Raw genomic sequence first — 12,212 nt, 5'->3', positions numbered from 1 at the left:
TGCTATAAGGATGTGACACCAACCTACAAAATTAACTTAACATGGCCCAACATTTGTTACCACCACTAGGCTGCCTGGCAGAAGCAAAGAAAACTTCTGATTGGAGGGATAAATACTCAGACCTTTTTTTTCTTTTTTCTTTTTTATTATACTTTAAGTCCTAGGATACATGTGCACAACCTGCAGGTTTGTTACATATGTATACATGTGCCATGTTGATGTGCTGCACCCATTACGTCATCATTTACATTAGGTATATCTCCTAATGCTATCTCTCCCCGCTCCTCCTACCCTACAACAGGCCCCAGTGTGTGATGTTCCCCTTCCTGTGTCCAAGTTTCTCATTGTTCAGTTCCCACCTATGAGTGAGAATATGTGGTGTTTGCTTTTTTGTCCTTGAGATAGTTTGCTGAGAATGATGGTTTTCAGCTGCATCCATGTCCCTACAAAGGACATGAACAGATCCTTTTTAATGGCTGCTTAGTATTCCATGGTGTATATGTGCCACATTTTCTTAATCCAGTATGTCATCAATGGACATTTGGGTTGATTCCAAGTCTTTGCTATTGGAATAGTGCCGCAATAAACATACGTGTGCATGTGTCTTTATAGCAGCATGATTTATAATCCTTTGGGTATATACCGTGTAATGGGATGGCTGGGTCAAATGGTATTTCTAGTTCTAGATCCTGGAGAAATTGCCACACTCTTTTTCACAATGGTTGAACTAGTTTACAGTCCCACCAACAGTGTAAAAGTGTTCCTATTTCTCCACATCCTCTCCAGCACCAGTTGTTTCCTGACTTTTTAATGATCACCATTCTAACTGGTGTAAAATGGTATCTCATTGTGGTATTGATTTGCATTTCTCTGATGGCTACTGATAATGAGCATTTTTTCATGTGTCTGTTGACTGCATAAATGTCTTCTTTTGAGAAGTGTCTGTTCATATCATTTGCTCACTTTTTGATGGAGTTGTTTGTTTTCTTCTTGTAAGTTTGTTTGAGTTCTTTATAGGTTCTGGATATTAGCCCTTTGTGAGAAGAGTAGATTGCAAAAAATTTCTCCCATTCTGTAGGTGGCCTGCTCACTCTGATGGTAGTTTCTTTTGCTGTGCAGAAGCTCTTTAGTTTAATTAGATCCCATTTGTCAATTTTGGCTTTTGTTGCCATTGCTTTTGGTGTTTTAGACATGAAGTCCTCGCCCATGCCTATGTCCTGAATGGTATTACCTAGGTTTTCATTACCTAGGTTTTCTTCTAGGGTTTTTATGGTTTTAGGTCTAACATTTAAGTCTTTAATCCATCTTGAATTAATTTTTGTATAAGGTGTAAGGAAGGGATCCAGTTTCAGCTTTCTACATATGGCTAGTCAGTTTTCTCAGCACCATTTATTAAATGGGGAATCCTTTCCCCATTTCTTGTTTTTGTCAGGTTTGTCAAAGATCAGATGGTTGTAGATGTGTAGTATTATTTCTGAGGGCTCTGTTCTGTTCCATTGGTCTATATCTCTGTTTTGGTACCAGTAGTATGTTGTTTTGGTTACTGTAGCCTTGTAGTAGTTTGAAGTCAAGTAGCAAGATGCCTCCAGCTTTGTTCTTTTGAATTAGGATTGTCTTGGCAATGTGGGCTCTTTTTTGGTTCCATATGAACTTTAAATTAGTTTTTTTCCAATTCTGTGAGGAAAGTCATTGGTAGCTTGATGGGGAATGCATTGAATCTATAAATACCTTGAGCAGTATGGCCATTTTCATGATATTGATTCTTCCTATCCATGAGCATGGTATGTTCTTCCATTTGTTTGTGTCCTCTTTGATTTCACTGAGCAATGGTTTGTATTTCTCCTTGAAGAGGTCCTTTACATCCCTAGTAAGTTGGATTCCTAGGTATTTTATTCTCTTTGAAGCAATTGTGAATGGGAGTTGACTCATGATTTGGCTGTTTGCCTGTTATTGGTGTATAAGAATGCCTGTGAGTTTTGCATGTTGATTTTGTATCTGGAGACTTTGCTGAAGTTGCTTATCAGCTTAAGGAGATTTTGGACTGAGACGATGGGGATTTCTAAATATACAATCATTTCATCTGCAAACAGGGACAATTTGACTTCTTCTTTTCCTAATTGAATACTCTTTATTTCTTTCTCTTGCCTGATTGCCTTGGCCAGAACTTCCAACACTATGTTGAATAGGAGTGGTGAGAGAGAGCATCCCTGTCTTGTGCCAGTTTTCAAAGGGAATGCTTCCAGTTTTTGCCCATTCAGTATGATATTGGCTGTGGGTTTGTCATAAATAGCTCTTATTATTTTGAGAAACATCACATCAATACCTAGTTATTGAGAGCTTTTAGCATGAAGGGCTGTTGAATTTTGTCAAAGGGCTTTTCTGCATCTATTGAGATAATCATGCGGCTTTTGTCTTTGGTTGTGTTTATACGATGGATTACTTTTATTGATTTATGTATGTTGAACCAGCTTGCATCCCAGGGATGAAGCCCACTTGATCATGGTGGATAAGCTTTTTGATGTGCTGCTGGATTCGGTTTGCCAGTATTTCATTGAGGATTTTTGCATCGATGTTCAGCAGGGATATTGGCCTAAAATTCTCTTTTTTGTGTGTGTCTCTGCCAGGCTTTGGTAGCAGGATGATGCTGGCCTCATAAAATGAGTTAGGGAGGATTCCCTCTTTTTCTATTGGTTGGAATAATTTTAGAAGGAATGATACCAGCTCCTCCTTGTACATCTGGTAGAATTCGGCCGTGAATCCATTTTTTCCTGGACTTTTTTTGGTTGGTAGGCTATTAATTATTACCTCAATTTCAGAGACTGTTATTGGTCTATTCAGGGATTCAACTTCTTCCTGGTTTAGTCTTGGGAGGTTGTATGTGTCCAGGAGGTTGTCCATTTCTTCTAGATTTTCTCGTTTATTTGCATAGAAGTGTTTATAGTATTATCTGAAGGTAGTTTGTATTTCTGTGATTGGTGGTGATATCCCCTTTATCATTTTTTATTGTATCTATTTGAGTCTTCTCTCTTTTCTTATTTATTAATCTCCCTAGCAGCCTATCAATTTTGTTGATCTTTTCAAAAAACCAACTCCTGCATTCATTGGTTTTTTGAAGGTTTTTTTGTGTCTCTATCTCCTTTAGTTCTGCTCTGATCTTAGTTATTTCTTGCCTTCTGCTAGCTTTTGAATGTGTTTGCTCTTGCTTCTCTAGTTCTTTTAATTGTGATGTTAGGGTGTCCATTTTAGATGTTTCCTGCTTTCTCTTATGGGCATTTAGTGCTATAAATTTCCCTCTACACACTGCCTTAAATCCGTCCCAGATATTCTGGTATGTTTTATCTTTGTTCTCATTGGTTTCAAAGAACATCATTATTTCTGCCTTCATTTCGTTATGTACCCAGTAGCCATTCAGGAGAAGGTTGTTCAGTTACCATATAGTTGAGCTGTTTTGAGTGAGTTTCTTAATCCTGAGTTCTAGGTTGATTGCACTGTGGTCTGAGAGACAGTTTGTTATAATTTCTGTTCTTGTACATATGCTGAGGAGTGCTTTACTTCCAACTATGTGGTTACTTTTGGAATAAGTGCGATGTGGTGCTGAGAATAATGTATATTCTGTTGATTTTGGGTGGAGAGTTCTGTAGATGTCTACTAGGTCTGCTTGGTTCAGAGCTGAGTTCAATTCCTGGATATCCTTGTTAACTTTCTGTCTCATTAATCTGTCTAATGTTGACAGTGGGGTGTTAGTCTTTAGCCCATTTACATTTAAGGTTAATATTGTTAGGTATGAATTTGATCCTGTCATTATGATGTTAGCTGTTTATTTTGCTTGTTAGTTAATGCAGTTTCTTCCTAGCATCAATGGTCAGACCTTTTATAATTACTGACACAGTGCTAGAAAGCATGAGCTCAAACAAAAACAAAATTCACTATAGAAAAGAGTAGGCAGAAACAAACAAAAGAAACATGAACTTAATTTAATGAAATTATTAGACAGACTACAAATAATTACATGATTCAAATCTAGAAAACAGAAAATGTTTTCTAAAAAAGCAAAAGGTAAATAAAAATCTCACATCAATTTGATTTAAAAAGTCTTCTACACTTTATCCTCAGTAAGATGGCTATAATATTTTTTAAAATAAGATAATACGTGTTGGTGAGAATGTGGAGAAATTGGAACCCTCATACATTGCTGTTGGAAATGTAAAATAGTATAGCTGTGGTGAGAAAACATTTTGATGTTTCCTCAAAAAGTTAAACAAAATTATGCAATTGTGGGAGCTGGAAATCTAAAATGTTTATGGCAGGCCACCAGAGTGAAAATTAAGGCAATAGTTGGTGTAGCAGTCTTTTTTGTTTGTTTTTTTGTTTTGTTTTGAGGTAGGGTCTCACTCGGTTGCCCAGGCTGGAGTGCAGCAGTGCCATCACAGCTCACTGCAGCTTCAACTTCCCAGGGACAGGTGATCCTCCCACCTCAGCCTCTGAAGTCACTGGGACTAGAGATGCGTGCCACCACATCCAGATAATTTTTTGTATTTTTTATGAAGACTAGGTTTGGCTTTTGGGCAATCTGACCACCTCGATAAAGTACTAAGATTAGAGGCATGCCCAGCTGATGTAGCAGTCTTGAATTCAATTTCTGTAAGGCAGCAGGCTGGAAACTCAGGCAGAAATTCTGGAGGCAAAATTGCTTCTCTGAAAAACCTCTGTGTTTGCTCTTAAAGCTTAACCTGATTGGATGAATGCCACCCACATTATAAAAAGTAATCTGTTTCACTCAAATCCTGCCAATTTAAATATTAATCACATTTAAAAACCACCTTCACAGAAACATGTATACTGGTGCTTGACCAAACATCTGGGCACATAGTCTAGCCATGTTGACATGTAAAATTAACGTTACGACCACTCTCCAGAATAAGCTTTAAGTGCCAGAATGCAGGGGCCCAATCCCTTTCCTTGATTGCACTGATGGTAGAAGCATATTTTGAGATAGAGCCTTTTCAGTCCAAGATCCTAACCAACCTATGTTGGGTATATAGCCTAAGTTTGAAACATACACCTTTGGTTATTTGGGCATATTTATTTCTATAGTATAATCTAGCCTACTCTAAGATATACGACAGTTGAACAATATTATGAAAGAAAACAGGGCAAAGTAAAATAGTTCCAGAAAGAATGTCTGAGAAGCAAGAAGAAATAGAGTACCAAACAGATATTGGTACTCCTGGGTACTATAAATAAATATGAACTGTCTAACATAATAATAATAAGGATATTGATGATGTCTAAATGTGGGATAACAAAATACCAGGGAACTAAAATATTAGAGAATAGTAACATATAATTAAGATTGGATAAAGTACTAACAAAAATTTGTAAGTTTCTTTTTATCTTCAGGAAAATAGAAATATTAATGGGTTTAATCACTTGCATATATTTTTGTGTGTTTAAGTTTGTGTGTGTGTGTGTGTTTGTGTGATATTGTATTCTGAAACTAAGAAAGTATGCCTAAAGGAGGCATTTTAGAAGGTGACAAAATGCCTGGATCTACAACACTGTAGTAAATCTCTCATACTAATACCCTTAGTTTGTAGCACTAGTGAGACTTAAATTATCTAAAGTTGTCAATGCCCTGAAAACCCATCAGACTACGGCCAGGTGGATTGCATGCAAGGCTATCATTTTACTGGTGTATGTGTGTGTGTGTGTGTGTGTGTGTGTGTGGTGTGTGTGTGTGTGTGTGTGTGGTGTGTGTTCTGTTGAAAAACCTTGCCTTCTAGACTGGCCAAAATTTAAAAAGTTTTAATTGATGGCACATCTCATACATACCAATTAGGATTGCTAATTGGTAAAATACTTCCTTTCAGGTGGTTTAATAAATGTTTTGAAAGTTAAAAGAAAATGATCAGATTTTGACTCCAAAATTCCACACAGTTATATTAAAAAGAATACAATTGAAAATGATACTAATACAAAGATGTATTTAAACAGTGGTATCACTGTTTAAAGTTGTAAAAAAGGGACAAAATCTAAATATCTATAGATATTAAACAAATATGTTATTACATTTACATAGAAATATTTGCCAACCTAAAGATGGTAATTTATATATGTAATGTATGTATGTCATCATGTATGTGTATACATATGGTATCTATGTATATCATCTCATTTTGTAAGGCACTCATTTATGTATAAGCACATATATATATAATATAATCACACAAATGTGTTTCATAGACTATGAAAATATGCAGGCAGTGTGATTATATGATTATATACCATTAAATTTTTTATATATACCATTAAAATTTTTTCATGTATTTAAATGTCTTTATTAAGTGAGAATGTACTATTTTCTAAATAAAATAACATATTTAGGCACATTGAGTCATGTAGAGGTGGTCGCTAAGTCAGGCTACAGACTGACTTTAAATTTAAGTAAACTATTTTTTATTGTTTGCTTCTGGTGAAAAGAAGACCGTGTTCAAGAGTATAAACATGTAAGCATAGAGAAATCATGCCCAAATAATTATGATATACAAAGTTATGTTATTTTTCTAACTAAAAGTGTTTTTATTTCATTCACGTTTCACACACAGTATTATTATTTCTATTATTCCAATAAGGTTTAGTTTGGCAAGGAAAGAGAAGAGGTATCAGAGGCAGAAGGAGGGTAATGACAATAAAATGGTATTATTATTTAAGGTAGTTTTTTGATCTTTAATTTCATGGGTTACAAAACAAACAAACAAAACCAAAACTACAACCAAAAACTATTCTACAATCGAACCTTGTCCAAGTGCATAATAAAAAAATATTAAATGAGAGAAACATGCAAAATTATTAAACAGAAACTTATTACCAAAGATTGTTCTGCAATTGAGATAAATGGAGTTAGTGATCTAATGATTCTTTATTGTTCTTCTTAATCTTTTCAATTCTAGTAAAAAATTACTCATGAAAAGAAGCTCAACTATTCTGAACACATAAAAATGACTAAAAGTTAATTTAGCAACTGCATTGATTAACATAGAATCTTTTTTTGTTGCACGGTCCCTTGGTCTCAGTGATATTGGATGGTTTTCCACATATATATATTCAAATATTATATATATATATATATATTCAAATATTATATATATTTTTTTCACGAGGTTGACAGAAATCCAGGATGGAATGCAGAATGTGGAAAAAAATCAAATTGTATTAGAAATATGAAACAACCTCCCTGAATGAAGTTAGGTAAAGGCAGGTAACCTAAATACCTTTGGAAAGAGGAAGGTAAAATTAAAGACAAAAGACGCTGTACATAAGCCCCATACTCCAGTTAAGAGTGTTAATGTGTGCACTGAACATAAACAATTGTAAATGAACGGCAATGGTAGTAGCCAGATTTCTCATGGTTGCACAGAGAGGTTCCAGATAAGTAAGGGCAGGAAGTTATAGAGGTCCAGGTGTTAATAAAGTAGAAATGGAGACATCACTATTAACTCAGCTTTAGCTTAATATCTATACAGATGGCTACATATAGAAATATGAAGAGATACTTACATACACATACATTTTCTTGCTCTGTCAGGTAAAAGACCCTAGAAACATTGATACCCCAATATCAATGAGCACATACAGCTCCCAGATTTCAGGTTCTATTAACATTTTACAATAAAAGGAACCAGGGCTGCTTGCTAAAATAGCTGATACAAACACAGGACAGGACATATACAAGATAAGCCTGGAGCATCTTGTAGTGCAAAGAAGTAAGGAAGTGCTCAAGAAAACAACAAAACCAAAAATTCAAGATGATGGGAAGATGTTAAAGGGAAACAGTAGCCAATAGAAAGAGCTCCCTATATAGCTAATTGCTGGAACAATTTGAACCAAAAAATAAATAAATAGTATTGTATTAAACTCCAAATTATAAAATAAATACCTGCCAGTTTATATAAATATACTAAATAAAAAAACAAATTGATAAGTGGAGAAGAAGAGATAAATCTCCCATTCAGAATTCCAAATAATTTATATATATTCTCTGCCCTGAAGAAGGTAGAGCATAACAGTGTATAATGATGTTCTTCCAAAAAGGAGACAAGTTGGAAAAAAAAAAAACAGAATAACTTTATAGTTACTTTTACAACACTTTAGCTGAGTTATGAAGGTCAACATCAACAGTAATGAATCATGTTAAAAGTAGGTATCAGGGGAACCAGCCCCCAATATTTCGATGTAGGTTCTTTTCTATTTTCCCTAAGTGTTGGCTGGTCTGAGAAATAGAGAAAGAGTACAAAAGAGAGAAATTTTACAGCTGGGTCTCCGGGGGTGACATCACATGTCGGCAGGTTCTGTGATGCCTCCCTGAGCCACAAAACCAGCAAGTTTTATTAGGGATTTCAAAAGGGGAGGGAGTGTATGAATAGGCAGCAGGTCACAGAGATCACATACTTCAAAAAACAATAAAATATCACGTGGTAAATGGGGACAGAGCAAGAGCACAAGGCCAGGGTGAAATTAGAACTACTGATGCGATTTCATGTCCCACTATGCATGCACGCATTGTCATTGATAAACATCTTAACAGGAAACAGGGTTCAAGAGCAGACAACTGGTCTGACTAGAATTCACCAGGCTGGAATTTCCTAATCCTAGCAAACCTGAGGGTGCTGCATGAGACAAGGGTATATTTCATCCCTTATCTTCAACTGCATAAGACAGACACTCCCAGAGCGGCCATTGTAGAGAACTCCCCCTGGGAATGCATTATTTTCCCAGGGCTATTCCTTGCTGAGAAAAAGAATTCAGCGATATTTCTCCTATTCACTTTTGCAAGAAGAGAAATACGACTGTTCTGCCTAGCCCTGCAGGCAGTCAGACCTTACGGTTATCTCCCTTGTTCCCTGAAAATCACTGTTATCCTGTTCTTTTAGGATGCCCAGATTTCATATTGTTCAAACACACATGTTTTACAAACAATTTGTACAGATAACGCAATCATCACAGGGTCCTGAGGCGACATACACCTTCAGCTTACAAAGATGATGTGATTAAGAGATTAAAGTAAAGATAGGCATGGGAAATTATAAGAGTATTAATTGAGAAAGTGATAAATGTCCATGAAATCTTCACAATTTATGTTCAGAGATTGCAGTAAAGACAGGCATAAGAAATTATAAAAGTATTAATTTGGGGAACAAATAAATGTCCATGAAATCTTCACAATTTGTGTTCTTCTGCTGTGGCTTCAGCCAGTCCCTCTGTTCAGGGTCCCTGACTTCCCACAACAAGTAGGTAGCCTTGATATAATGGGATATGTCCTTTCTCCCCAAAACTCCTAAGTCTAATCATAAGAAAAAAAAAAATCAAACAATTCCCAATAGAGGATCACTTTACAAAATACCTGACCAGCATTCTCCATAATGTCAAGGTCATCATAAACAAGGTTAGTCTGAGAAACTGCCATAGCCAAGAGAAGCCTAAGGAAACATAATGACTAAATCTAATGTGGGTAACCCAGATGGGGTCCTGGATGGTCATTAGGTAAAAACTAAAAAAAACACAAAGTATGGACTTGTTATTAGTAATATGTCAATATTAATTCATTAACTGTAACAAATAGACCATATTAATGTAAGATGTTAATAATAGAGGAAACTGACTATAAAGCGTGTGGGAAATTTTATCCTCTTCCTCAGTTTTTTTATATATGTAAAACTTCCGAAAGTTAATTTGAAAAACTGAAAGAAATGTCTTGAACATATTAACCATAGGAGAAAGGTGATGCTTGATACAGATGAAAAGCTAGGTAGGGATCAGATCACCACAGCTTTGTAATACATGCAAAGGTGTTTGAAATTTTTTTCACAATTCAAAATACCAATTTTTCACAATTGGTAATTTAAATCTTGTGTGAAATTTGATCTCACTCATGATTTTTTTAAATAGTCTATCAGTTATGTAGTAGAATGGATTGTAAATTAAGGATGGGTGGGATAAAGGTATGAAAATTAAAACAGGGGCAACACTAAAGAAGCAACTGAAATGCAACAAGATTGAGTCAACAGTAGCTGCAAAGATTTGAATGCAAAAGCATGAATTATAAGTACATATTTAATGTAAAATAAACAGACTTGGTTATAGAACGTTGTGTTGAGGTAGAGTGAGTTGTTAATAATGACAGATTTCCAGCATTTTAGCAGGAGCACATTTACAGAAATATATAAAAATACAGGAGAAATCTTGAAAGAAAATATTTAGAATTTCATATTGGACATGTTAAGTTTGGGAAATTTTGAACAGTGTTAGTGAAGATATCAAGGACTAATTGAATATGCTTATAAGAGGAGTCAAATAAGAAAGAAAATTTTTGGCCGGATGTGATAGCTCATACCTGTAATTCTGGCACTTTTGGAGGCTAAGGCAGGAGGATGGTTTGAGGTCAGGAGTTCAAAACCAGCTTGGGCAAAATAGACTGTATCTATAAAAAAATAAAATAAAATAAAATAAAATAAACGGCCTGGTGGTGCACATGCAGTCACAGCTGCTCAGGAGATTGAGGTGGAAGGATCACTTGAGCCCAGGAGGCAGAGGTTGCAGTGAGCTGAGAGCCTGGGCAACATAGTGAGACCCTTTCTCTAAAAACAGAAGAGAGAGAAAAAATTTGGTAGTTAAGACATTAGGATATTCACACACCTAAAAACTGAATGAAGTAAGTTAGTAACAGAAAATAGAAAGTAAAAGGGTGGAAACAGAAGAAACACAAACATTTTGTACAATGAAATTTGGAGAATAATTTCATACCAATGTGTTTCGAAAGATGAAAAGTGCTCAACTCTATGTTGCTATGAGTTCTAAAAAGATAAGGAGAAAAAAAATGTTCTCTTCTATGCAGGAAGACAGTGGTCAGGTATATGTCTTAACGGTCTTGAGTTCGGTTTTGGCAGAGAGCAGGCCAAGCACAGCCAGCTGCCCTCACCCGGGGGTGCTCTGGACGCAGCCTGGGCCTGCAGTGAGCTGGGGAAGTGGCAGGCGCGCCCTCTGCCCAGCAGACACCCTGAGACCTCGTTGTGGCAACCAGGGCTGGGCCCAGGCCTTGAAGCAGTGGCGAATCTCTCTTTTCTGTTCCACCTGGAGACCTGATGGAAGCCACGGCCTTTCCCAGCCCTGAACACGCCGGCCGCCAGGTCTCTCGGCCACCAGGTCTCTCGGCCCAACCCTGTCGGCCCAGCCCTGTCGGGGCTAGACAAAGCCCCTGCCGAGCCGCGGGGACGCAGTGACTTTGGGTGGTGGCGGGTGTGCTGGGCCATAATAATGGCGGCCGCTTGAGCGCCACATGACGGAGCTGCTAAGTTGTGGAGGGTCCAGGAAGGCGGTCACCGGCACTGACTCAGCTGCCTTCTCAGGTCATGGAGCCGCACAGATCCAGGTCCTGGGTGACCACTCTGTCTCGAATGGGCAAGAGCTACCTAGTCCTGACGACAAGGGACAACGGCCCGAACGGGCCTGGAAGGTGAGAGGAGTCCCTACAACAACGAGTGGAACGGTTAGCGGTGCTTGCTCTTTGCTCTACCAGACTTTGCTGTCGGAAGAGAGAAATGGCAGAATGACATGCCCCATTTGGCCCACTGGAAATGCCCATCATCCTTTGGGAAGATTTACTGGCTGTTTGTAGAATGATTGCCTATATAATATGAAAAAGATGCTCTCAACTTCTCCCACCCAAAAGCTTTTAAAAGAAAACATTTGCCACATCCAGCCCTTGTAAAGAAGTTGCCGAAGTATGAAGTAGAGTTACAAAATCACACATCTTGCAAATTATCATTTGTGTAAAAAGAAGTCATAGAAAATGTCTTCTGGAGTTGACTTTTTGAAATGGAGTCATTAGACCACTTCTGGAAGCAACACATCCACGTTTGTTCAGTGGGTTAGAAGACATGGAGCAGAAGACCTGAGAAGGAAGAGAAGAAGGTTCTTTGCCAGACTGGTCATATTTAGAAGAATTTTCATACCCTATCCATTGTTTTGTGTGCATTTTATTCTCACTACTGTATATATAGTTGACAATGCTAAACTTTTTTGTATGTCTAGTCTTTCTAGATGTTCTGAAGTGCCTGATGTATGTTAAAATTAGAGACAGTAAAATAATACATTTTGTAAATATATATGTATATACGTAGAACAGTCTTTGCAAAATAGTACATGGGAGTCATGGA

At 37.0% G+C, this 12,212-nt stretch overlaps 1 long non-coding RNA gene across 1 annotated transcript in view; it reads right to left on the bottom strand.

Annotated features, from left to right (window-relative positions):
- The window catches only part of LOC139357913 (uncharacterized), a 51,938-nt gene extending 40,998 nt beyond the window's left edge, over positions 1-10,940 (bottom strand). The window contains exons 1-2 of the long non-coding RNA XR_011611949.1: positions 10,801-10,940; positions 10,391-10,477 (exon numbers count right to left, since the gene is read on the bottom strand). This is a non-coding gene — a long non-coding RNA (uncharacterized lncRNA). The remainder of the gene's footprint in view (positions 1-10,390; positions 10,478-10,800) is intronic.
- Between the last annotated feature and the right edge of the window lie 1,272 nt (positions 10,941-12,212).

This window comes from Macaca nemestrina, chromosome 13 (assembly GCF_043159975.1).
Source record: "Macaca nemestrina isolate mMacNem1 chromosome 13, mMacNem.hap1, whole genome shotgun sequence".
In the NCBI taxonomy this organism is placed as follows: Eukaryota; Metazoa; Chordata; class Mammalia; order Primates; family Cercopithecidae; genus Macaca; species Macaca nemestrina.
Note: the sequence above shows the minus strand (reverse complement) of the source record. Positions and strands in the feature narration are given on the sequence as shown.